This window comes from Chionomys nivalis, chromosome 1 (genome assembly GCF_950005125.1).
Source record: "Chionomys nivalis chromosome 1, mChiNiv1.1, whole genome shotgun sequence".
Lineage (NCBI taxonomy): Eukaryota > Metazoa > Chordata > Mammalia > Rodentia > Cricetidae > Chionomys > Chionomys nivalis.
Genome location: NC_080086.1, coordinates 141,583,935 through 141,607,858, shown reverse-complemented (window position 1 = coordinate 141,607,858; position 23,924 = coordinate 141,583,935). Strand labels below are relative to the sequence as shown.

Below are 23,924 nucleotides of genomic sequence, written 5' to 3'. Positions count from 1 at the left end.
GTTCTAGTGTAGTCAAGGAAACCTAACAAAGTACCTGAGGTGGCTGATGGTGAACAAAATCTCTTTGCTCAGTGTCTTGCTCACTGGAAAGTCCTAGATCAAGGGGTCAGAAGACAGAGTGTCTTTGATCATTCCTCTGGTGTCCTTGGATGGCAGAAGAGCGGTCATTGACCCTGAAGGGTTCTGATGTTATTGTGATGGAGATTAGCAAACCCTAAAACCACAGCAGACCTAGTTTTTTCTTTCATGGTCTCATCACTACACTTTTTTTCTTTGATGTCACAGTGAGCTCATGGGATTTTGGAACACATCCCCTCTCATGGTCATCAGCATATATCTGTCAGCCTTAGATAACAACTAAGCTTTGAGATGAACTTAAATAGGTTAGCTTGATCTTTCTACACAGCTGCCTGCAGAAATCTAAACCAACAGAGTCTATTTTTTTTAAGTAGCAAAGGCCCTGCATTATATCAGCAACATAAGAATTTAATAATTACTAATCCAAAATAGAGATATGAATATGTACAGTCTTCATTAATTATGAAGTTGCTTGCTGCTTTTATTTGGGAGATGATTTTAAGTTTGAGAGGGTATGTGTGATTTTGTGTGTATGTGTGTTCATATGTGTGCTTAAGCACTTATTGTGGAAAAGGAATGACTTAAGTTTTTGCTGATTTCTTCTATGTTAAGCTTTAACTGATCATTTTGTTTCTTGGTTTGTTGTACAGAATAATAACTTTATAAATTTCTTGAAGTAGTAAAATGGTAGTATGAAAGGTGACAGTAATAAAGCTCTCTTCGTGGTAGAATGGGTGCTGTATTTCTGTTATCGTTACCATATTCACCTGTTTAGTTATGATAAAAGATAAAATAGATATAAATATTATAACTGTAAAGCCTTTCTTTTTTGTTTAAACAGAAAAGGGGGAAATGATGTAGGTGGGTCTTCTGTCTGTGTGTTACTTTCATTGGTCAAATAAAGAGACTGCCTTGGCCTTTGATAGGACAGCAGCTTAGATAGGCGGAATAGACAGAACAGAATGCTGGGAGGAAGAAAGCAGAGTCAGACAGACACCATGACTGTCCTCTCCAAGATGGACGCTGGTTAGACTCATGCCGGTAAGCCACAGTCAAGTGGCAATAGTTTGAGGCCAGCCTGGTCTACAAGAGCTAGTTCCAGGACAGGAACCAAAAGCCACGGAGAAACCCTGTCTCGAAAAATCAAAAAAAAAAAAAAAAAAAAGAAAGAAAGAAAGAAAGAAAGAAAGAAAGAAAGAAATGGGTTAGATCAATATGTGATAGTTAGCCAATAAGGGAGTGGAGATAATGGGCCAGGCAGTGTTTAAATGAATGCAATTTGTGTGTTGTTATTTTGGGTGTAAAGCTAGCTGTGCGGGAGCTGGGCGGGATGAAAAACAGGTCTGCTCACCTCATCACTACATTGACCATGACTTAGAATAATTTATTTTTATGCAGGTTTTGTTGTCTTTTCAAGATGCTTGAGAAATCTGGAAGATTTGAAGATCTGTCTCTGGAAAGAAAAAAAAAATGAAAATTGTGGGCTTATTCAGCCCAGGATCTGAGTTCTGTGACACTCAGTGGTCCAGAGATGGATGGGAACCACAGAACTTGAGTGCACCAAACTTGCATATAAGGGATACACAGGGACTTTGAAAATGCTGCACATCCTGTACTAGTCACTGCGTAGATGATACTGATAAACATTTTGTATTTGGACACCAAAGTTAACTAATTTCAAAGTTGATTTACTTTTTATTAAGTTCTGTAGAGCTGCTGTTTTATTGTATTTGTTTTGTTTGTTTGTCTGTTTGTTTTTAGTTTGGGGACTTCTTATTTTCCCCAGCATAATGTTTTTGCGTTCACCTATTCTTAACTTGAAAACCGCCCAATTTAGTTTTTACAAACTCTTCAATGTGAAACCAAGAAATGTAATCAAAACAGTATAATATTCTGTGAATGGAGAGAATAATCTTAAATTCTTCCCCCCCCCCCATGTGTGAAAAATAGACTTCTGGGTAGGAAAGCTAAAATATGTTAGTAGTTTGAATTAAAGGTTTAATATTATAAAAATGCCATCCAAAGAGTAAATCAAGTTACATAATTACATTTTAGTTAATTAAATGTAGAACTGTCTGCTGAATTGCAGTTTCTGAAATACATTGTTTCTTTTGAAATAAAACTGCGCAATAGCTTGTTAGCAGTGACCATCTTGCAGCTATGCAACTTTGAAAAGTCTAGGTTTGCAGGTCTTCATGCTGGGGCCGCAGTGACTGTAACAGGGGTCTTTTCTTCCTTTCGTGTAACTACTTCATTGTGCTTTGCATTGCCAGGCAGTTTTCCCATGTTTGGTAAAATGTTTAGCAAGTTGTAAATTTAATACCTTATGAAAAGGGTGAAATAAACACATCTGCAGTGGGACTTGTAGTAATTTGAGGGACATTTTATATACTTTTAAAAATCAGAATATAATTGGGATGCCAGATTTCTAGCAACTTGCATTTTTAGTTTTCCAGATAATCTGGAAGTTAGCATTTGATAAATGATTTTTAAGCAAATATAAAGATTTTGTTAATTTATAATTTATTAATGTGTTGTTACTGTAATTGAAAATATTGTGGATACTTTTAAATTTCAGTCTTTGTAGAAAGAACTGTATTAAGCAAAATTATGTGAATAAATATTCCCCCAAAATACATCTGATGGTTAAGAATACTGGAAGAGTGCTGTCAGGCTGCAACAGTGGATGTCTTTTTTAAAAACATATCAGAATACTACAAGTAGGTTTCACATTTGGTTTCCTCAGGAGAATGTTGCTCCCGATCTAGTCCACGCCTCACAGTCCTGCTGCCCTGCTGAGCTGCCCTGGGGGTTGAAATGGGTGCTTCTCAGATGCTGCTACTTGTACCTCTCATTTGTCCCCAGCCCTGTGGCTTCTGCTGCCTCTTTTTCAGAAAGGCAAGGGCAGAAGGGCAGAAGGGCAGAAGGGCAGAAGGGCAGGGATCTTCCCAGATAATGGGAAGAGCTGCACTGCTTTCCTTTTGTAGACTAGATAGAGCTTTCCTGCGGTTAAACCGTGCGTTGTTATGGTCAGTGGTCAGACACCCAGAACCTCAGTGTGGCAGCTGCCAGCACAGCTCTGTAGCTGCCTTTTTTCAGCCAGTTGTAGGAAGTTACTCTTTCCTCGGGGGAAATTTTCTTTCCTTAAGTTTTTTTTTTTTTTCTGTTAATATGAAATCTGAATCTGAATCCATTTCACTTCATCTTTCAGTCTGTAAGCTTTCTTCTCTCTGATTTTCCCCAAGCTCTTAGAATGTGAATAATTGCTTTACTTTCTACTACTGGTGTATTGTTGTGGTAAGAATTATGTCCTCTGTCTTCTCTTCTTGGAGAGCAGCTGTGGTAATTAATATTTAGAATCCCCTGGAAGGTGACCTGCTTTGTGTCAAGCTCAGCTTCCTGGACGTCTCGCCTCAGTTCGCCCTTCCTTCACACTGTCCTCCTGCGGTCCTGACGGCTCATGTGCCTTGGCTGCTGCCTCCAAGCGCCGGTGAGGTCAGAGCGCAGTGCTGCCCTGTCGAGGACACGGACGGACTATGCTTGTTTGGGTAGTGTTTACTGAAATGCATTATAACAGCCTTTTTATTTCCCAAATTTTATAAAATTAGCATTTTTACTTTAAATTTTGTTTGCAATGATTTCCTATAAAGAACAATTTAGAAATAGAAGAAAAGAAAGGAGCTCAGATGTTCCAGTTTCTGTTCAAAGTTACTGTTCTAGGAATGTTCTATACATGAGACTTTATGTAGCATTGCTTATATGTATGTCTGTGTGCGGACACTGAGTAGTATCAGTCATAAAATTATGTCGGCTATCCGACCTGAAACTGCTGATAGCAAATACTGTGGAGATGGAATCAAAACTGGGGGCCTCACTTACCCAGCCAGTCATCCCTTCCTAGAGTCTTTGTAAATGCTCCTTGGATAAGGTCACACGTGTATGGAGAAGGAGGCACATGCTTGGGTTTCTCTAGTGCCACTCTGTCCATAGTGAATCTATTGCCATTTTTTTTTCTCCTTTAACCTGGCTTTTCATTTCCTCTTCACCAAGATATTTAAGAGAAGCACTGTTCTCTTTAGAAATCCGTTCACTTTATTTGGCCCTCTCTAGAGCAATAGACGTAATGATTTTAAAACCAAGCTACTCATCAGGCTGCATGACTGTTTTAAGAAGAGTGTTTCTGACTGTTAGTAAGCAGTGGTCTCTGCCTGACTTGTGTTAGGTGACAACAGAAGCCACAGTGTAAAGTCATGTTGACTGGAGTGTATAGGTTTGGGCTCTTCAGTGCAAATCTTCTGCATTCTTTGTTACATAATAACTCTGTTTCCACTCCTTTATACACTAGAATGCAGCCCAGAATAACAAGGACAATCTGAGCAGAGCTGCAGCACGCACAGCAAAGCTGTTTCCACTTGCATGAGCGCTCAGGAACAGCAGTGCCTGTTCAGACCTTAGTTCACACTGTGGTTCTAAGTCTGGGTGTGGTGAGGTTTCAGAGACCCGCCGCACTCAGGAAACAGGATTACCACAAGGTTCAGGTTGGCCTGGGCTGCATAGTGAGTTCTAGGCTAGCCTGTCTCAAAAACAAACAAAAGCAATCATTTTAATATGTTACAGCAAGACATAGGCATGTTCCTTTCAGTGAAAGAGATGGTGGAGTCCATGTAAATAGTACCGACCTGAGTGAAGTAAGAGGATGGCCCCAGCAGTGAGCCAACAGTGAGCAGAGCACGGACTCTCACAGTTGGAGAAGAGTTGTATCTGTAACCTGACTGATAGCCGCACTGCGCATTGGCCTTATGACCAGATAGCCTTATGCTTCACAGAGGAAGTTTCCATCTAAACCAGAGCCAATCCGGGCACACAAAGTTACTTAGAGGCAAATGGTGCTCTTGTTAGCAGTGCCATTTGCTGGTTGTAGGTGCTCTGGCGCCTTCAGCCATTTACCTGTGGGTTTGGTTTACTCTGGTGTAAACTTGGCATTCACTGGCAACAAGAGATGAAGTGTGAAATGCCCCTCGTCAATCACTGTACAGATATTTTAACTTTAAAACTCTTAGCATGTCAGTACTTTGGAGCCCATTCTCTTCCTTTTCCTAGAATATGTCACTTGTAATATTTTCTTAGCTGTATGATATGACTGCAGTGACCTTACCTGTTTCACTGCCCTCTTTCTCCTCACATCTGCTGAATCTGAATGGTTGCTGCTCCGCACACTCCTGGTAGTGATCCACTCCTGAAACCGTTGATAAGGCATTCTTGGTGATAATGTACCCAACTAATACTCTTTACCATATTCCGTAAATGTGCTTAAACTAGGAAATAGAAAAAAATTTAAATCAAAGAGTTCTCTGTCTTAAGTGGGAAATTCCTGATCTCCTAAGTCTGTGGACTTTCTATGAGAACTTAAAAGGCCTTGAACACCAGAAATGTTAATATTTAGTCAGTTGAATATGCACTGTCAGTGACCTCACAGGTTTGTTTGCATCTAGATGTCCAAACTAATTTTTTGACCAGTGGCTGAAAATAAGATTGTTTTATTTTGTTTTGGTCTCTTTGTTTATGGAGAAGCAAAGAACAATTGGCATGAACTAGCATCCCCACAAATGAAGAATGTGATACTGTACCATTTATTAGCATTATGTGTTTCTTAGCTCTGTCTCTGGGCCATGAGGATCTCAAGATTGGACAGACATAAGTGACATTCTCCTGTCACTGAGGAGACATTTCTGATTTAGTATGTTGGAGTTGACATGTACCGATCATTTATTTGGGAAACTTCATAACTGCTTGCCTATTGTCAGCTGTAACTGGCGCCAGAAATGTTTCCTTCATTAGCCAACCACGTGCATATCTGGTATGCATGAGAGGTTGAGGCGGAGGTGAGGATCACAGGTTTGAAGCCAGCTTGGGCTACACAGTGTTTGAGACCAGCCTGAACTACAAGATGAGAGCTTGTCTCAAAGTTTGATTGTAGTCTTGTTAGAGTGTTTGCTTGTACATAGTACAATCAGGAGACGTTGGTCTGGGAAGAAATAACAGAGCATCGGACTTGGTGGCACTGATTAGTGGTCGCTGTATGTCTCTGCAGGTGACTTGTCGTGCGGGTTTCTTTGGTTGAAAATCACAATATTTGTCTCCATTGATTTGCTCCTGGTTCCCCAACTTTTCTATAATACCTCTTAATTTTCTCTATCAGAAAATATTTTATTCTTCTTGTTAAATAAGGCCCTGGAACTAGAGAAAATGTATTAGTGTGATCTCAACAGAAATGGAACAGTTCATCATTGATATTTTAATAAATAAAATTTCCAAATGATCTTGTTAAACTCTCCTGTTCTTTATAAGTAGAAAATCGAGAGTGCTCTGAAGGGAAGTTCTCGTGCCCTACCTATTGTCTTTAACTTGACAGTGCATTGCGATAGAACAGATATCTGAATGCTGAAAAGTTGCCATGCTGTAATTGATGTTACGGCCTCTTTATTTTATTACCCATAATAGCAAAGCTAGATCTAAAAGTATGAAAATTTCTCATAAGCTTATGGTAATGGACAAAGGTATGTGTTTTCCCGTGACTGTAAGTAAAGGTGTCCTTTGGAATACCTGATCTAAACCTTTAATGTTATCATGGAAATGCAGCTGGAGCCCTGTTGGGAAGGGTGGTCTGTGAGTGTAGAGTCACACTTTGTAGACTTCATTTGTTTCATAACTTGCCTTTATTTTTGGAAGCAATTTTTAAGATATAAACAACATTGGATTCTGTAGTGAACCGATTAAGAAACTAGGCTTTGGGGCTGGACCTCCTAGTCTTAGACATCTCTGGCCATGGGTTTTTTTCTCTGTGCCTTGCCTTGATCTTCTGATATCAGGACTCTTGTATTAATAAGAAGGTATATGTATTCCAAGTCAGATACATAATATACATAAGCGTTGATTACTAAACAAAAACATTTGTACCCATTTATGATTTTTATAATACATTTACCATGAAGTATGATGGTAACATCTGAGATCTTAACTTGTGTTTTGGAAGAAGCCATAGATTAACAGAGAGCATCATGGGTTCTGATTTCCATTCTCATCATTTGGTAAAAGTGCTGTTTGAGCAACTTTACATTAAGCAGCATTTGATTCCATGCTTCTTGGAACTAGGAACATAGTAATGAAAGTCAGCTGGCCCCTGGGAGCTTAATTTAAGTTAGTGTTGCACATTGGAGAGTAAGTGATGAGCTGTAGCAGACATATTACTATATAATACTCAGAAGAGATGAGCGCATGATTAGGTCTTTAAGAATAGATAGATGGCTGGGCTCTGGAGAGAGTGGGTAAAGAGATGTGTACAGTAGACAGAAAATGAGAAAATCAGCCTTCACTCTAGGGAGGCAAGCAAACAGCAGCTCATGCGGTGTGTGTGTGTGTCTAGCTGTGATAGAGGACTTTCAGCAGGAAAAAGACAGCCTTGCTTACATTCCAGATTGGGGAAGGGAGACTGGAGGCAGAAAGGCCTGTTAGGAAATCTATAGTAACTCGAGAGATGAGCAGGAAGTAAAGAAGGGAGGGCAAGAGGACTGGAAACTTAAGAAGGAAAGTTGACTCACCTCAGCAGTCATCTTTGCAAAAAGGCATAGAGAGCTAGTGGGACAGCTCTTGTTTTTGTGTTTCGCGAAAGGTTGACAGTACCTGGAAAAATCCGATTCTGCCAGGAATATCCTAAAGAGCCATAAATAAGGAACGCACGTATGAAAATGAATTGAAGTGGAGGACTGGATAGAGATTTGAGAACAAAGCCAGAAACGAATTGGCGGCAGTTGCTTCAGGGTCACAGTGCCTTAGGGCTTCAAACATTGCCAGCACTAACTGCTAGAGTGAGGGGCACGGAGTTACTCAGCACTCTAGCTTGGCTAAGTTGGACCTCTCTTGAAGCCCCGTTGCCTTAGCTTCTGTTGCTTTGACCCTTGCTTAGTGAGTGCCATCGTGTGCCCTGAAACACTCTTGAGAGTTTTATCTTGGGTTCCTTTCCATTGTGCCTGACTTCAGATCTTTTTTTTTTTTTTTTTTTTTTTTTTTTTCGAGACAGGGTTTCTCTGTGGCTTTGGAGCCTGTCCTGGAACTAGCTCTGTAGACCAAGCTGGTCTCGAACTCACAGAGATCCGCCTGCCTCTGTCTCCCAAGTGCTGGGATTAAAGGCGTGCGCCACCATCGCCCGGCTTTTTTCTTTTTTTTTTTTTTTTTTTTCGAGACAGGGTTTCTCTGTGGTTTTAGAGCCTGTCCTGGAGCTAGCTCTTGTAGACCAGGCTAGTCTCGAACTCACAGAGATCCACCTGCCTCTGCCTCCCAAGTGCTGGGATTAAAGGCGTGCGCCACCACCGCCCGGCATCGCCCGGCTTTTTAAACATTTTTTTTTTTTTTTTTTTTTTTTGGTTCTGACTTCAGATCTTGACAACGAAAAGCAAAGGTACAACTTGGTTTGGGTTCTTGTACACCTCTATATCCTGGTGATGATTGCTCTTAAAGACAGATTGGGTTGTGCTCTGTAGAAGGACCAGAAGGCTACAGGTTGCTGTTTCATGGTCTTTGACTGGTGAAGGCTTGGAGGAGCAGCAGCCATAGAGTAGCTGTACAGGTAAAGGAGGCAGCCTGCTGATGATCTAGTCTAACAGTGCATCCATGGCAACACCACAACAGATTGCTCTTCAGAGGACAGGAAATCACAGACCAGACCTGTGAAACAGTGGTATGTATCCTGAGAGATATATTCCAAGATGACAAAATCCCCTAAGTTCATATATATTTCACATAAAATGCTTTTTTTTAAAAAAAAATGTCTTCAGTACTTAATGCTAATATAAAACTTAAAATTTTGTCAAATAGTGCTTTATTCCTAATAATATTTTGTGAGCTCTTGAACTTACTATGTTACGGGAGTCAAATAGACTATAACGAAAAAATACCTTCCCAATAAAATAAATTTGACTTTTTACTATTCCTGATTTACTTGGTCCTTTGGGAGCTGAGTGACCAGAACATAGTGTTGGCCATAGTGTAAAACAACTTTAGGAAAATAAACAGTTGCATATTATGAGTCCTTGGCAGCTCGTTAATGCCCGAGATGGTTAGTGTTAGGTCAGGTGTGGTCACACACACCTTCAGTCTCAGCACTCAGGAGGCAGAGGCGAAAAGATCTTTGAGTTTGAGACCAGCCTGGTCTACAACAGGCCAGCCAGGGATAGGTACTGAAACTCTCCAAAGAAGTGTAAGGCTAATCACCGCCCAGATATCCAGGTTCTGTACACCAAGGATGGCGTATAGTTCATCTGTTGTTAGAACACAACCATAGACGGCCCTAGAGTATTCAGACATGCAGATCCATCTTGCCGTGTAATCAATTTGACAAAAAGTCCCCAACTGATATATAACTAGGTCTTTGGTTTTCTTTTTTGTTTTCCATCTTTGAGATCTATTTGGAACCAGCCCTGTTCAGTGCTCAGCAGTTAAGTGACCAGTGGTTGTTGTCCTGGAAAGTCCAGGTTCAGACAACTCTTCCTCAGGAATGGTTTCTGACTTTTTGTGCCTGGATAGTTCTGAAGGCTTGGTAAGACCTTGACCTCATTTTGGAGCTGGTTTTGTTTAGCAGCTGCATGTGAGCAGCTCTTGCTCTGTATTGGGACTAGATGGAAATAGTGTCAACTTCAGTAAAAAGAGCTTGAAAACCCTTTGCAAAATTAGGGGTTTTGTGTATATTCACGGACAACTCTGGCCTTCAGTGTGGCTGCAGCTTTTGATGATTCTATTCAGGCTTCGATTAGCTTGTTCTCCTGCACAGGAGCTGAAGGGTTTGTGAGGTCTGATGAACCAGAGTTGTTCATGAGCTCCTTTTAGATGTTTCACCTCTCAAGTTCTACCTGGCCATATTCCTGACCATTTAATTGTAGTTGACTTTACCATGTTCGTGCTTGATGCTGTTAAGCTCATCCACAAAATACTCATTTGCAAAATAGACTTCATCACAACCTAGTGTGGGGAGCAGTCTAGAAGTAGTGAAGTCTAAATATTATTGAGGCCCCTGCCCAGGTTGCCAAGGGGTCTTGTGCTCCAGTGTCCAGCTGAAGGGAGTTACTTCAGGTTGAACTGTGCCCTGGGAGAGGCATGCTAAATGTTTGTGCCTTTTGATGCCTGTGAGTCAGTAATTTCTCAGAACTTGGCTGAGCATAAGATTGACTCGAGAGGCAACAGGGGAATGCAGGGGCAGCTCTTTAAATCTGTTAAGGCCTCAGCCTCACCACATGGACTCTAAGCTAATCTTTGCAGTGTGGTTCTGTTGGGTATCCATACTCTAGAATGGGTTCAAGAGACCTCAGACCTGTGCAGCCAGGCTCTTGATATCTTTTCTTCTGCTCTTCCTATTAAGTCAGCATCTCTTGATAAATGTTGAGAAGCTGCTCTTGGTGATGTTGTAAATCCTCCCCCTGTGGTAAGGAATAAGTGACTCGCCAGGGCTCCGACATTGATTTTGCACAGCCAAGTTTAGTAGGTTCCTCAAAACCTTTTTTACCTCCAGAGCAAAAGTCCTCTGACTTGCAGGCTTTTATCTTCTTCACATTTAATAAACTCAGCTTTGACCCTCAAGACTTGAGCACTGACATCTCTCTCTTGGCCCTGAATCGGTGACCCTAGTGAGTCTGAGTTCCCAGAAGCACCCAGAACACAAGAAGTTACCAGGAACAAGGACCATAGCAGTTAAAAATAGTATCGCTAGCTGGCCTAGTAGCACACACCTAATCCCAGCACTTAGGAGTGGAGGCAGGAGGATCAGTAGTTTAAGGTCACCCTTTCTACATAGCCAGAGACCAGCTTGGGATACACAAGACCCTGTTCCCTAAAACAAATGTTGCATTCCAGCGAGACAGAAAAAGCTGCCTCAGCCTGTGTTAGTCATGGAATAAGCCTTCAGCTCATCCTACAGAGGAGCGTGCGAAGCTGTGCTGATAGGGGACAAACAGGGAGCCGATATTTGCTCTTTATAACAAAAAGGTTGGGAATAAAATAGAGCAGCCATAAAAATAAACTGGACACATGCCTATAATTCCAACACTCAAGAACTGAAGACGGGAGGCTTGCTGTGACTTTGAGGCTAACCTGGGCTCCATGGTAAATACCAGAGCAGCTAAAGCTGCCTAACTAGACCATCTCAGAAAGATACAGGTTTGAAACACTGTTCTTGAGTAGGCATGTGTCCTCGGGTCTTGGAAGGAGTAACGTAGGGCTGTTGCCCAGGACAGTGGTCTCACATACCAAACTGTTGTGCTACTGAGAGCCAGTGTGTGCACTACGGATGCCAGGCAGACGTGGTGGCTCCGTTTCCTCAGCAAGAACAATGGTGTCCTGGTCAGACTAGTTCTTTTTCACAGCAGCTTTAGTGACTTAAAATTTTACATATAACAGAAACACCCATGGGGAATAGCACCTAAGGAATTGGACAGAAATGCACCTACGTGGCTTTTCTCTGCAACCAAAATAGAGACCACTCCATCATCCTCAGCGTGACCTCATGTCCCTTGAGTAGCTTCCCACCCATCCACTCAGCCCAAGCCGCCGCTGTCCATTCTGCGTTCCATTCTGCATTGCTGTGTACTCGGTGAAATCGGTATTTTATTTGTGTGTGGTTTCATTCAGCGTGGCTCTGTGAAAAGCATCCATCTTGTTACTTGAGTCAGTTTTCTTCAGAGAGTCGTGTTCTGTTACATGAAGATGCTGTTATCTATTGGTGTGGACCTCAGCTGTTTTTAGTTGGGTTATTATGAATAAATGATTATGAACATTTATATACAATGTGTGTGAACATATAACTTCCATTTTTCTTCAATAAATATTGGTGGTAAGATTGCCGAGTTGTGTGGTGTTTATGTCATAAGATGTTGCCAAATTGTCGCAAAGTATTGTGTTCCACTTCCCACCAGTGCCACACTCCTTGGTACACACCTGTAATCTGACGTTCAAGAGGTGGAAGCAGGGAAATCAGGAGTTCAGAGCCAGCCTGAACTGTATAATAAATTTGAGGCCTGTGCTGCATGAGGTCTTTTCTCAAAAAAAAAAAAAAAAGAAGAAGAAGAAGAAGAAGAAGAAGAAGAAGAAGAAGAAGAAGAAGAAGAAGAAGAAGAAGAAGAAGAAGAAGAAAGAAAAATGCTTTATCAGTCATTCTTTGTCTACTCCTCCCCAGCCAGAAGTTCCTCTGACTACCATACTCTGCAGATCTGCATTTCTGCCCTCTGACCATCATACTCTCTGCATTTTCCCTCTGACCATCACACTCTGCAGATCTGCATTTCTGGTTACCTAGCCCGTGTCAGTCTACTCCAGTGTGCTCTTGCATTTGATGTTTTGCACCTTAATCCTCACTCATGCTTAGTTCATATTCGCCATTCTTCATCTAGTGAACAGTATAATGTATATGACTCTGCCACATTTTATCTGTCTGCTAGCTGGTAGGATTTTATAATTGTTTCTTCTGTGGATGGCTGTTCTCAAGAATACTGCTTTGAACATCAACCCTCAAGTCTTTGTATGGACATTGGTTTCAGTGGGTACTGAAGAGTGGACTTGGCTGGGGCATGTGCATGCAGCTCCCTTCCTCTCTGTTGGTCTCATTCCCCCAGACCTCTAGATACCTGCCTTTACTGTCCCTGTTGCAAGTGAGTCTCTAGTCCTTGGGCTGATGACCACATTGGATATCCTTAATTTTGTGCCTCCTACATCAACCCTGTTTCCAACACTGCCCTACACCAGAGTTTACCCCCTATACTCCCAGTCTGTTTGGTCTACCTCACCCTGGTAGAGATACTTTGCTCCAGAATCTTCTCTATTCTTTGCTTTTCATCAGTTTCCAGGGCTTGTCATTCCTGGGTTCGGGGAGGGTCTTTGCAAACCTCTGGTCATTGGGATGTTCAGTTTTTAGTTGGCTCATATTCCTTACTGAGTTATAGCATGGGGGGGCACAAATATTTTAGGTGATTTGTAAATGTTTGTCTATGGCTAACCTCTGAAAATGTTCTATTTTCATGTCAGTTTATTAGTGTGTTCTCTTCCTGTCTTCCAGCCTTTCTGTCCTAAGAAATTCTTGCCTAATACATAGTCACAGGTTTTTCTCTGTAGCTCTTAAAAAAATTAGGTCTGTGATAGAGATGAAATCATGTGAGCGCTGTGTGACGAAGAGGTTTATGGTTTGTGTTCGTCCATATGACACTATAGCCTGTTCCAGATAACTTCATTAAAAAATATCTCTCTCGTCTCTCTCTTTCTCTCCACCCTTTTCTGGTCCCCTTTGTTTTTTTAGCCCCTGTGGTCTTTTGTGCAGATGTTAATGTGTCATTGTCTTGATTGCTCTGTGTTCTTTCAGTAGTTCTTGGAGGGAGGGGGGCCGTTTGTTTGGTTCTCACCCACCCGGCTACTCTAAACTCAAAATAATCACACAGAAGCTGTATTAATTAATTCACTGCTTAGCCCATTAGCTCTAGTTTCTTATTGGCTGACTCTTACATCTTAATTTAACCCATTTCCATTAATCTGTATATCACCACAGGGTCGTGGCTTACCAGCAAAGTTGTGGTATGTCTGACTCTGGTGGTGGTGGCTCCGTAGCATCTCCCCCGACTCCGCCTTCTTCCTCCCAGCTTTCATTTCGTTTTCCCCACCTAGCTCTGTTCCCCTACAGCTCTGCTATAGGCCCAAAGCAGTTCCTTTATTAACCAATGAAAGCAACACATAGACAGAAGGACCTCCTACACCACATTCTCTTGTCTTCACAGCATCAGATGTCACAAGCATCAAACTTGCTGTCTGCAGGTGTGCAGGCCATGTGTTTGGTCTGCACACACTCAGGCGGCTGTTTCCATCAGATAATTCTGTCACTCCAGGAAGAATGTCTGTGCTCTTTAACTCTCACCACCCCCTTCCCCTGTGCCCCAGGAACTACCAGTGACCTACTTTCTGTCTCTGCCTGTTCTAGACATTTCATCAATGGAATCAGACAGCATGTGGCCTCCTGTGTCTTGTTCCTTTTACTTAGCCATCATGTTTTCAAAGTTCATCTGTGTGTTACCATGAATTCTTTATGTCCTATGGATAGTCCTGTGGATAGTTTTTTTCTTGATATCCTCTGGTGTTTCCTGTTAAGGGAATTCAGTCCAATAGCCAGTTGTATGGGGCTAGTTGGTCCAATAGGTGTGGTCTTTTCTGGAGATAAGTGACCCGATAAAACACGGGGGTGGGGTAGGGTAGGGATGGGGTTCTTTACTGATTGACTTGATCACAGACTTCCCTTCCTCAATGCCTTGCTGTGCCTCACAACCCTCAAAATAGTACCACCAGCTGGAGACCAAGAATGGTATTGATGGAGGGAACTCGGTGATCAAGTCAGATTTGTTAACAGGTGCAAATCAAAAGAATATACTCACAATACCAACCAAGACTACAACGCCTTCCTCCGCGAAACTGGCATTCCTCTCGTTCCCAGTGTCGATAGGGAAGGTCCAGGGAAGTTCCCAAGCCATGCCTCCGCAGGCCCTTCTCAGTCCAAGGGATCCTGTGACCCTTCCCCCATGGGGTCACGTTTCTCCAGAGAATACCACGCCCATTGGACCAAGCCGTCCCATACAATTGGCTCTCGGACTGAAGACTGAATTCCCTCAGGAGTTTCCACTTTGGCGATTCTGAATAATGTTGCCATTCGCATTAGTGTGAACACAGGTTTAATTTTTTCGGGTCTAAACCTCAGAATTGCGGTGCCATGTGGTAATTCTGGTGAGATGTCTGGAAATGGCCAAGCTTTTTGTCTGTACAATTTCACAGTTTCACAGTTCATGGTGTCCCAGGAGCCATGAGGTGGGGAGTGCTTGCCTGTGGTTGACCTTTCTGTAAAGATTCTCTTGCATTGCTGTTTGTCTTTTCATATGCTTATTGGCCACTTGTACTTCCGGAGAATTGCCTAGATCCTTTGCTCATTTTAAAATTAGTTTTCCTGAGTTCTGCCTACTAGCCTGTAGGCAGATATATGGTGTGCAAATGGTTTCTGCCATCCTGAGGGTTGTCTTTCCACTACTTCAGACCTTAGCAGTCTTGCTTTTGATGAAGTACGATTTATCTATTTTCTTTCTTGGTTGCTTGAGCTTCAAGTGTATCTAAAAAACTACTGTCTAAACTATGTCATAAAGATTTATATCTGTGTTTTCTCTGAAATTTTTTTTATCATTTTCCCTCTTACATTTAGGTCTTTTCTATACCCGAGATTAGTTTCTATGTGAGTTGTAGAAACCTAGCTTCATTCTGTGGTATGTTGACAACCAGTGTCCCAACATCGTTATAGTCTTTCCCTGTATAGTGTCTTGCATCTGGTCGAGAATCTAAGCTCATAATGTTTTCCATTGCTGTATGTCTGTCCTAATGCCAATACCACATGGTTTTAATAACTATATATTTGTGGTATGCGTTAAAGCTCAGACCTGGGGGGTTGTTTGTTTGTTTGTTTTTGTTTGTCAAGACAACATCTCACTACATAGCTCTGCCTGTCCTGGAACTTGCTCTGTAGACCAAGCTGGCCTTGAACTCACAGAGATCTGTCTACCTCTGCCTCCCAAGTACTGGGATTAAAAGTGCATCCCCACCACCTGGCTCGAACTTTTTAGCTTTATGTGAAAGTTAGTTTGTAAGCATTAAGACACATTTTTGTACTTACTAAGTGACAGCAATAATGCAGGTAGAAACCTCAGCTGAGCCTCCTTCGCTGAAACTGAGTTGTTGATGGCTGTCTTGGCTCCCTGGTGTTGTCCTAGACACTAGTTGTTCCTTTGGCTGTGGGAGTACCCTCACATATTAAACAAGTGGCCTACCACTGCGCTCCATGCCTGAAGTGTACAGTTCTTCAAGCCTGTCCCATGGACCCACTTGTGAATGTTAATGGTGCATTCTCAGATAGCACCTTATTAACTGACCTTCTTAGTAGGCATCTCTCTGCCGGGCCCAGACCGGAATGCTGCCTTTAATGTTTTTTTGGCCTTTGTGGCCTTTGTGTTTGTGCTTAAAAAAGATTTTATACATCTCAACTTGCAGACATGTTTAGCTCTGTTTTCTCCTAGTTCTTCTATATTTAGCTCATTTGAAAAACATCTAAATATTTAATCCATCTATAACTTTGAAAACTACAGAAGTTTTTATTGCATGCAATACTGAGAAATGAGTTTCACAAGTGCATTTTTGCTTTTGGGGAAATGAACTCTTTAAGCTTTTTGATTCCCATTGAGTCAAGAAACTAACAACCCCAAAATATCCGAAGTCATAAATTAAAAAGGCAATAGGAATTGGGGAGACAGTCAAGTTGGTAAAAATACCTGCCGTACAAGATGAGGCAGCACCCACCATAAAAAGCCAGCAATGGCGACCTGTGTTCATGTATGTCTCCCAGTACTGTAGAGGTGGAAGTGGAAACAGGCAAATCCTGGGAGCTCACGGTCTGCAGACAACCTGGAGGAATCAATAAGCTTCAAGTTCAGTGAGTTGCTCCATCTCTAAAAGTAAGGCGGAGAGTGATTGAATAAACTTCTGGCCTCCACCCACCTGTACATAAGTGCCTGTCCACACAGAACATGTACACATCACTCAGACTCTTCAGTAGAAGGAAGTAATTCAATAGAAAACTGGAGTTATCTGGTATATGGCACATAGGTTGACCACAGGAGTGATGGAGGAAGGCCATTGGCTAATAAAACTGCCTTGGCCCATCTGATAGGGCAGAATTTAGATAGGTGGAGTAAACAGAATAGAATGCTGGGAGGAAGAGGAAGTGAGCTCAGATGCAAGGCAGCTCCTCTGAGAGACAGACGCCATGCTCTCCTCTCCAGAGCAGATGCGATGAAGCTCTGACCCAGGATGGACATAGGCTAGAATCTTCCCGGTAAGCGCACCTTGGGGTGCTACACACATGAACAGAAATGGGCCAAGCAGTGTTTAAATGAATAGAGTTTGTGTGTCATTATTTTGGGGCATAAGCTAGCCAGGCGGACCAGGAGCTGGGGCGGTAGAAACGCAGCCTGCAACTCCCACTACACAGGAGTGACAAAAATAACACTCTTATGGAAGCTACGTAAACGGCTTTTTGATGTGCTTGTATTAGAATTTGGTAGTCATGAAATGATGTTCATACTGTGGTGGCTCTTGTGTGTGGACTGTCTTGCTAAGCAGAGTTATTTAATCTTCACAGTTGCCCAGAGCAAAGCCTGGAATGAAGAAACAGAGAGGTGAAGTGGTTTGCCCCCCGATTGCAGGTCTCCGGAAGCTACAGCTGAAGGCAGGCCTATGAGGATCAGGACTCCTGCCTCAGAAACGAGTTTGCAGTGGAGGCGTAGAAGGTCAAGGCTGGCAGGGCCTGAGTCTAGGGACTGCCTAGCACTGTCTTCTTTTGGTCCTGATGGCGGTTATATGAAGTTACTTTTGTGTCATGGTGATAAAAATGTGTGACCCAGTAACTTACAGAGGATGGGTTTACTTGGGCTCCATCATATAGGGGAGAGGTAGCAGCAGGTAGGCATGGTGGCTGAAGCTGGAAGCTTGAGAGTTTCCATTAGAATCACAGGCAGAAAGCAGAGTGAACCTTTTAAGCTTCAAGACCCACCCTGAGTGACATAGGTCCTCCTTACCCAAACAGCACCACCAGCTGGGGACCAATTATTCGAATGCCTGATACTATGGGGCCGGGGTGGAACAACATCTTATTCAAACCACCACAGCTGTGAACAGTGAGACTTGTAATGGGATGCCCCATTGGAGCACAGGAAGCCAAGCCGTCACACAGGGAAAGGGCATATGTTGAAGGAGCTGTGGGCTGCGTTCCTGCCACCCGGCTCCCAGCCACCGGCTAGCTTTACCCAAAATAACAACACACAAATTGTATTCATTTAAACACTGCTTGGCCCATTAGCTCCAGCCTCCTACTGGCCAACTCTCACATCCTTATCAACCCACCTCCATTAATGTGTGTAGCACCACGAGGTGGTAACCCACCAGGAAGATTCTAGCATACGTCCATCTTGGGCTGGAGCTTCATCGCATCTGCCCTGGAGAGGAGAGGCATGGCTCCTGCCTTACTTCCTTTTCCTCCCAGCATTCTGTTTTGTTTACTTCACCCACCTATGTTCTAACCTATCAGGCCAAGCAGTTTCTTTATTAACCAATGTAAGCAACAGATTGATATGACACTCCCACATCAGGCAGATGTGCCCAGGGCCTTGGGAACAGTCTGCTTCCAAGGGCTGAGTGGAAACCTCTAGGCTCAGGGAAGTGACTTTCCTCGCTGCTCTGGCAAAATACCTGCCCCTGACCGAATGATGGATACAACTTAAGAAATATTCCTGCCAGGTGGTGGTGGCGCACGCCTTTAATCCCAGCACTCGGGAGGCAGAGGAAAGGTACATCTCTGTGAGTTTGAGGCCAGCCTGGTCTACAAGAGCTAGTTCCAGGACAGGCAACAAAGCTACAAAGAAACCTTGTCTCAAAAAAAAAGAAAGAAAGAAAAGAAAGAAAGAAAGAAAGAAAGAAAAGAAAGAAAGAAAGAAAGAAAAAGAAAGAAAGAAAGAAAGAAAGAAAGAAAAGAAAAGAAAGAAAGATTGCTCTGGGCTCATAGCTTCAGAAAGTGGCCAAGCAGAGCAGCCACTCCCTATAGGCCAAGCATTCAAACACATGAGTCTGTGTAGGCCATTCCTATTCAAACCACCACAATGGACATTCAAGAAAAGAACTGATGCAGAGACTACAGAGGAATGCTGCTTACTAGATTGATCTTCTGGCTTGCTCAGCCTACTTTCTTGTACAACTCAGAGCTATATGCCCAGAGGTGGCACCACCAACAATGAACTGGTCCCTTCCACATCAATCATCAATCAAGAAAATGCCTCACAAGCTTGCCCATAGGACAATAGTGGGGGCATTTTTCAATTGAGGCTCCTTCTTCTCAGATGATTCTAGCTATGTCAAGTTGGTGAAAAAACACCCAGGAAAATGGCTTTAATAATTTATCCTTAGTTTCCAAAAAAAAAATTCTTCCTGCAAAATAATGGATATTTGTTATAGGGACCTTTGAAAATGTAAGTCACAAAGAAAAATATTATATTTCCCCCTTTCTCTTCTGGCCAGAGACTTGATTTCTGTTAATTCTTTGGTAAATACTTTTCCTGACTTCTTTCTGTGCATATATTCTTGGACTTATTTATAGTTTTTAGAATCATTTTCATCCCATTTATCATTTTTGCATAGTATTCCAATTCATAATTGTGCCATAATATCAGATATCATTAATATTTTATAATTATATTTAATAATAAATATTTAACAATGCCATGACTGAGTAACTCCTCCATGTTTTGTAAATGTCTTTTGTAAGACTGGATGAACATTCTTATCTAAAGCTGATGAATCAAGCTAGCAATAAAACCCTAACTAAGGCAATGACCAAAACCAACCTGTGGCAATAAGGGTTTATTTCATTTTACATTTCCACATCACTGAGCATAGGAAATCTCAAAGCCCACCCCCACAGTGACACACTTCCTCCAACAAGGCAATACCCACTGCAACAAAGCCACACCTCCTAATAGTGCCACTCCGTATGAACTTACTGGGGCCAATTACATTCAAAATACCACAGTAATGGTGGTATTTTATTGTTGTTTTGTATTTTGTTTTTCAAGACAGGGTTTCTCTTCATAGCCCTAGCCGTCCTGGAACTTGCTCTGTAGACTAGGAAGACCTCAAATGCAGTGTCCGATCATGTTGTTCCTTCACTGAGTTCAGTCTTATGACTCCACCTTACTCAGCACCAAAAAGTCCTTACCATGACCTAAAGACCGCAAATCATATAGACATAAGACATGCCCCTCCCACTTCCTTCTCTAGTCCTTCTTCTTCTTCCTTCCCTCACTTGCCACATGGTGTATTTAAGGTTTTGCTCGTGCAGACAGAAAAGGTGATAGATATGCAGTAAAGCAGGGTCAGATGAAAAAATAAACCCTCTAAACAGGTTACAGTGTGTTCACCAATGTTCATAGGCTTAAGGGAAAAAAAGGAGAAAAGGGTATTGAAAGTCATAATATTAAATAAATAAGAAATAAACAAATAAATGGTTTAAAAATAATAAAGTATTTAGAGAAATTAAAGTAATAAAAAAGAATAAGCCACGTAGAGATGGGAAATATGCAGGAAGTCAAATCCTGTGTGTTATTGCATTGTCTTTAAAACTTTTGATTGCTGATGAGCAAACAAAAGCTGCTGAGAGACATTGGATTATAAAAACTAAATTAAATCAACCTATATATTTGAAAATATCTTAACTTCAAAATGGAAGTTGGACAAGTGTTGCATTGGGGGAGTGGTTATGCTTTTGTTTCCACCAGAAATGAAAGGCTCTGGATTCCTTCCAGATTTATAGAGATCAGATTTGACATGGGGAGACCTCCTGAGCATCTTGACTACAGACATGGGGGAGAAGGCAGGCAATGTGTAAGCTGATCCCTTGACATGGGAAGAACTCTAAGACTGAATGAGACATGATAAATCTTGTTGGCTACAGAGTTCTCATGACTTATTATTACATGCCATCCTTTAATACAGAATGGATATTTATATTACAGTTTAATTATACAATTTAAATGAACTTACAAAGTTTACAGATGTATTTTACCTGCTCAAACATGGAATAAAAATATCTTTAATTGACTTGTGCACACCATACATTCCATACTTGTATTAATGAAGATATATATGTTTACTTTAAATGTTTGTGTGTTTTCAGAGTAAGGGGATGAGATACCAATGAAAATGGGTAGCCCAGGTAATCAAGCCTCTCAGAATGCCTGTATTACAGTTTCCTCAGAGTTATGCATTCAGAACAGCTTCAAGGCTGCTGACTGAGACAGTAGAGCCTCACAGGCTACCCCAGCCAGGACTTCAAATAAGCCTTGCACTTTTTCATTGCACAGAGACTGAGCAACAAATAATACAGCTAACTCTCCCAGGACTTGACCATTATCCCAATTTTCCCAGGGTCTCCTAACGATGCCAGTGTTCCCAGACAACAGGAAGCAGTCTAGAGAATACAACACCCACATTCCCAAGAGATGGGGTTGGTGGATTTTGGTCATTTGATAGGTTATCAATGTAATTTTTTAGGGGTGTTAATTATAAGTTGTTATTGGTCATGGTCAGGAAAAAGGCTAAACAAAGTAGTGAGATTCAAGGATTTCTTTCTGAAGGAAAAAAGGAGGGATATAGTGTAAAAATGATGAGATAAAGGGCTGAATTGTTGAATTTAAACAACCACTATTCTCAAATATTTTACATTGGTATAGATTTTTGTATATTGATACAAATTTAAGGTTATTTTTATACTGTACATATGTTTCTATTATTATTTGAGGTATTGTACCTATGCATCCTATTTAACAATGTGATGTAAATTCTAGTCCTTTAAAGTTGTTATTACAAACTATTTAGGATAATAAAGAAATGCACATTAATAGTAACCTATAAGAATCAAACTTGTAGTCTTGTTAGGTATGTTTTCAAGGTCAAACAGATACATTGTTAGATAGATGGGTCTTCAAATATTTCAAAGACCTACAGACTATGGCATTTAAAATGTTTTCTTTTAAAAATATTTATTTATTTATTTATTATGTATACAATATTCTTTCTGCATGTATGCCTATAGTCCAGAAGAGGGCACCAGACCTCATTACAGATGGTTGTGAGCCACCATGTGGTTGCTGGGAATTGAACTCAGGACCTTTGGAAGAACAGGCAATGCTCTTAACCACTGAGCCATCTCTCCAGCCCTTAAAACATTTTCTTAACAAGACTTTTCATGACAATGAGACATGTATGCTCATGGCCGTACCAATTTACTTCATAGAAGATGATGGACATTGAAGAAACTCCATAAGGAGTTTGCTTTCAATATGGCAAAACTAGCCATTTGGGCAAGGGGCTGCCCTTGCCTCTACTGCTGACAATATGCTGTCCAAACTAGACAAGCAGGACACAAAGAAACCTGACTGTCTAACTTTGCCAAAACAAAATAGGACAGTCCTTCAAAACTCCTGCTTTATAGAAAAGTCTGTCAGATGTCATAGGCCTGTAGGCCAAAGATGGATGCCCCAACATACAGAGGAACTTATGTGACTGTCTAGGCAACCAGCTGTTTCTGTCATTTCTATAGCTTTGGAAGTGGCTTGCACTGCACTTCCTGTTGACTCAAGTAATATTTTATCCTTCTTGGGTCTTAGATAGTCATAGTTATAGTTTTCCTTAATTCTGATATAAGATAAATTAGGTACACCAAATTAAATTCACCAAAATTAGATAAATAATAAAGTATTTTTCTCAAAAATTGTCAAATACAAATAAAATAAACATTATGACTGTAATTCTTATCTGATGATTTTACTTATTATATTTAGCTTTACTGTGTTAAAGTTAAACCCTTTCTTTTTTATTTAAACAAAAAGGGAAAATGTTGTGGAATAATCTTTTTATACACTGTGAAGATATGTCATTGTGATTGGGTTATAAAAAGCTGAATTATTAATAGCTAGGCAGGATTTTCAGGCACAAAGGGTGCTGGGAAGAAGGGTGGAGTCAGCAGCCAGACAAAGAAGGAACAAGACATGATCCTGGAGTCATATGGTAACATGTAGATGAATAGAAATGAATTGACTTAAATTATAAGAACTAGTGGGACAAGCCTAAGCTATTGGCCAAGATTTAATATTTAATAATAAATCACCATGTCATGATTTGGAAGCTGGCAGGAATGACAAAAAAAAAAAATCTGACTACAATGTAGTGAGACCTTGTTTCAAAACAAAACAAAAAGATACCTACTTTTCAATCCAATATATTTTGCTGCCTGGCCCTCTGTGTAGGATCACTATCTTTACTAATGTCTTTGGTCTTTAGATTATTTCTGCTGTGTAACAAACCTAGTGACTTCAATGATAGTGGTCATTGTTTTATTACCGCATTGTACCATGGACCGGATTATCCAGGACCACTTGCTCATCTTTGCTCCATGAGTATTAGATGGAGCTGATGGTTACACACAGGTTCAGGTAAGAGTTGCCTAACACTTTACTCTTGTCCCCTGGTTGATGTTGGTGGTCAGTGTGGACCTCACTCAGCTGGAGATCTTTGCCACAACACCACTGTGAAGATTAGTGTTAACTGTCAACCTGATAGACTCTAGAATCGCTCCTGAACATGCCTCTGGGGTATTATCTTGATTGTGTTAATTGGTGTGGGGAGATCCACTGTGGGCAGCACCATTTCCTGGATGGGACTGCAGACTGGAGGTGGAGAAAGAGAGCTGAGCAGCAGCAAACACTCAGTGCTCTCTGTTTCAAGTCCTGCTGCTTTGATTTCTCAGTCATGATGTGTTATGGTTTTCTGTCTCTTTAAGAGACAAGCCACGCCCACTCCCTCTCCCATCCACTGAGGCAGGCTGATCTCCAGCTTCTGGCCTGAGCTCGCTCTCTTTTCCATCTTCCTCTCAGAGAGGCAGCTTCACTTCTGCGTCTCTCCCCACTTTTCTACTTCCCCCTTTCTCTGTCTCTTCTCCTCTCTCCCCCCCCCTCTGTCCCCCCTTCTCCCTTCCCCCTTCATAGCCCCCTGAATAAATATTCAACCTCACCCTGCATGTCGTGTCTATCCATGTCTCTGTCTCCTGCCCACCCGCCATGTGTCTTCCTGCCTGGGACCAGCCACTGCTCGGGGACCAGCAGCCGTCTCTGCCTGGGACTGGCTGCTCCCAG

General features: G+C 41.6%; 1 protein-coding gene across 1 annotated transcript in view; it reads left to right on the top strand.

Moving 5' to 3' along the window:
* Znrf2 (zinc and ring finger 2) overlaps positions 1 to 8,109 on the top strand; it is an 82,983-nt gene extending 74,874 nt beyond the window's left edge. Inside the window, exon 5 of the mRNA XM_057774924.1 lies at positions 1,477 to 8,109. The gene's annotated coding sequence lies outside the window, so the exon portion shown is untranslated. The remainder of the gene's footprint in view (positions 1 to 1,476) is intronic.
* Positions 8,110 to 23,924: the final 15,815 nt, after the last annotated feature.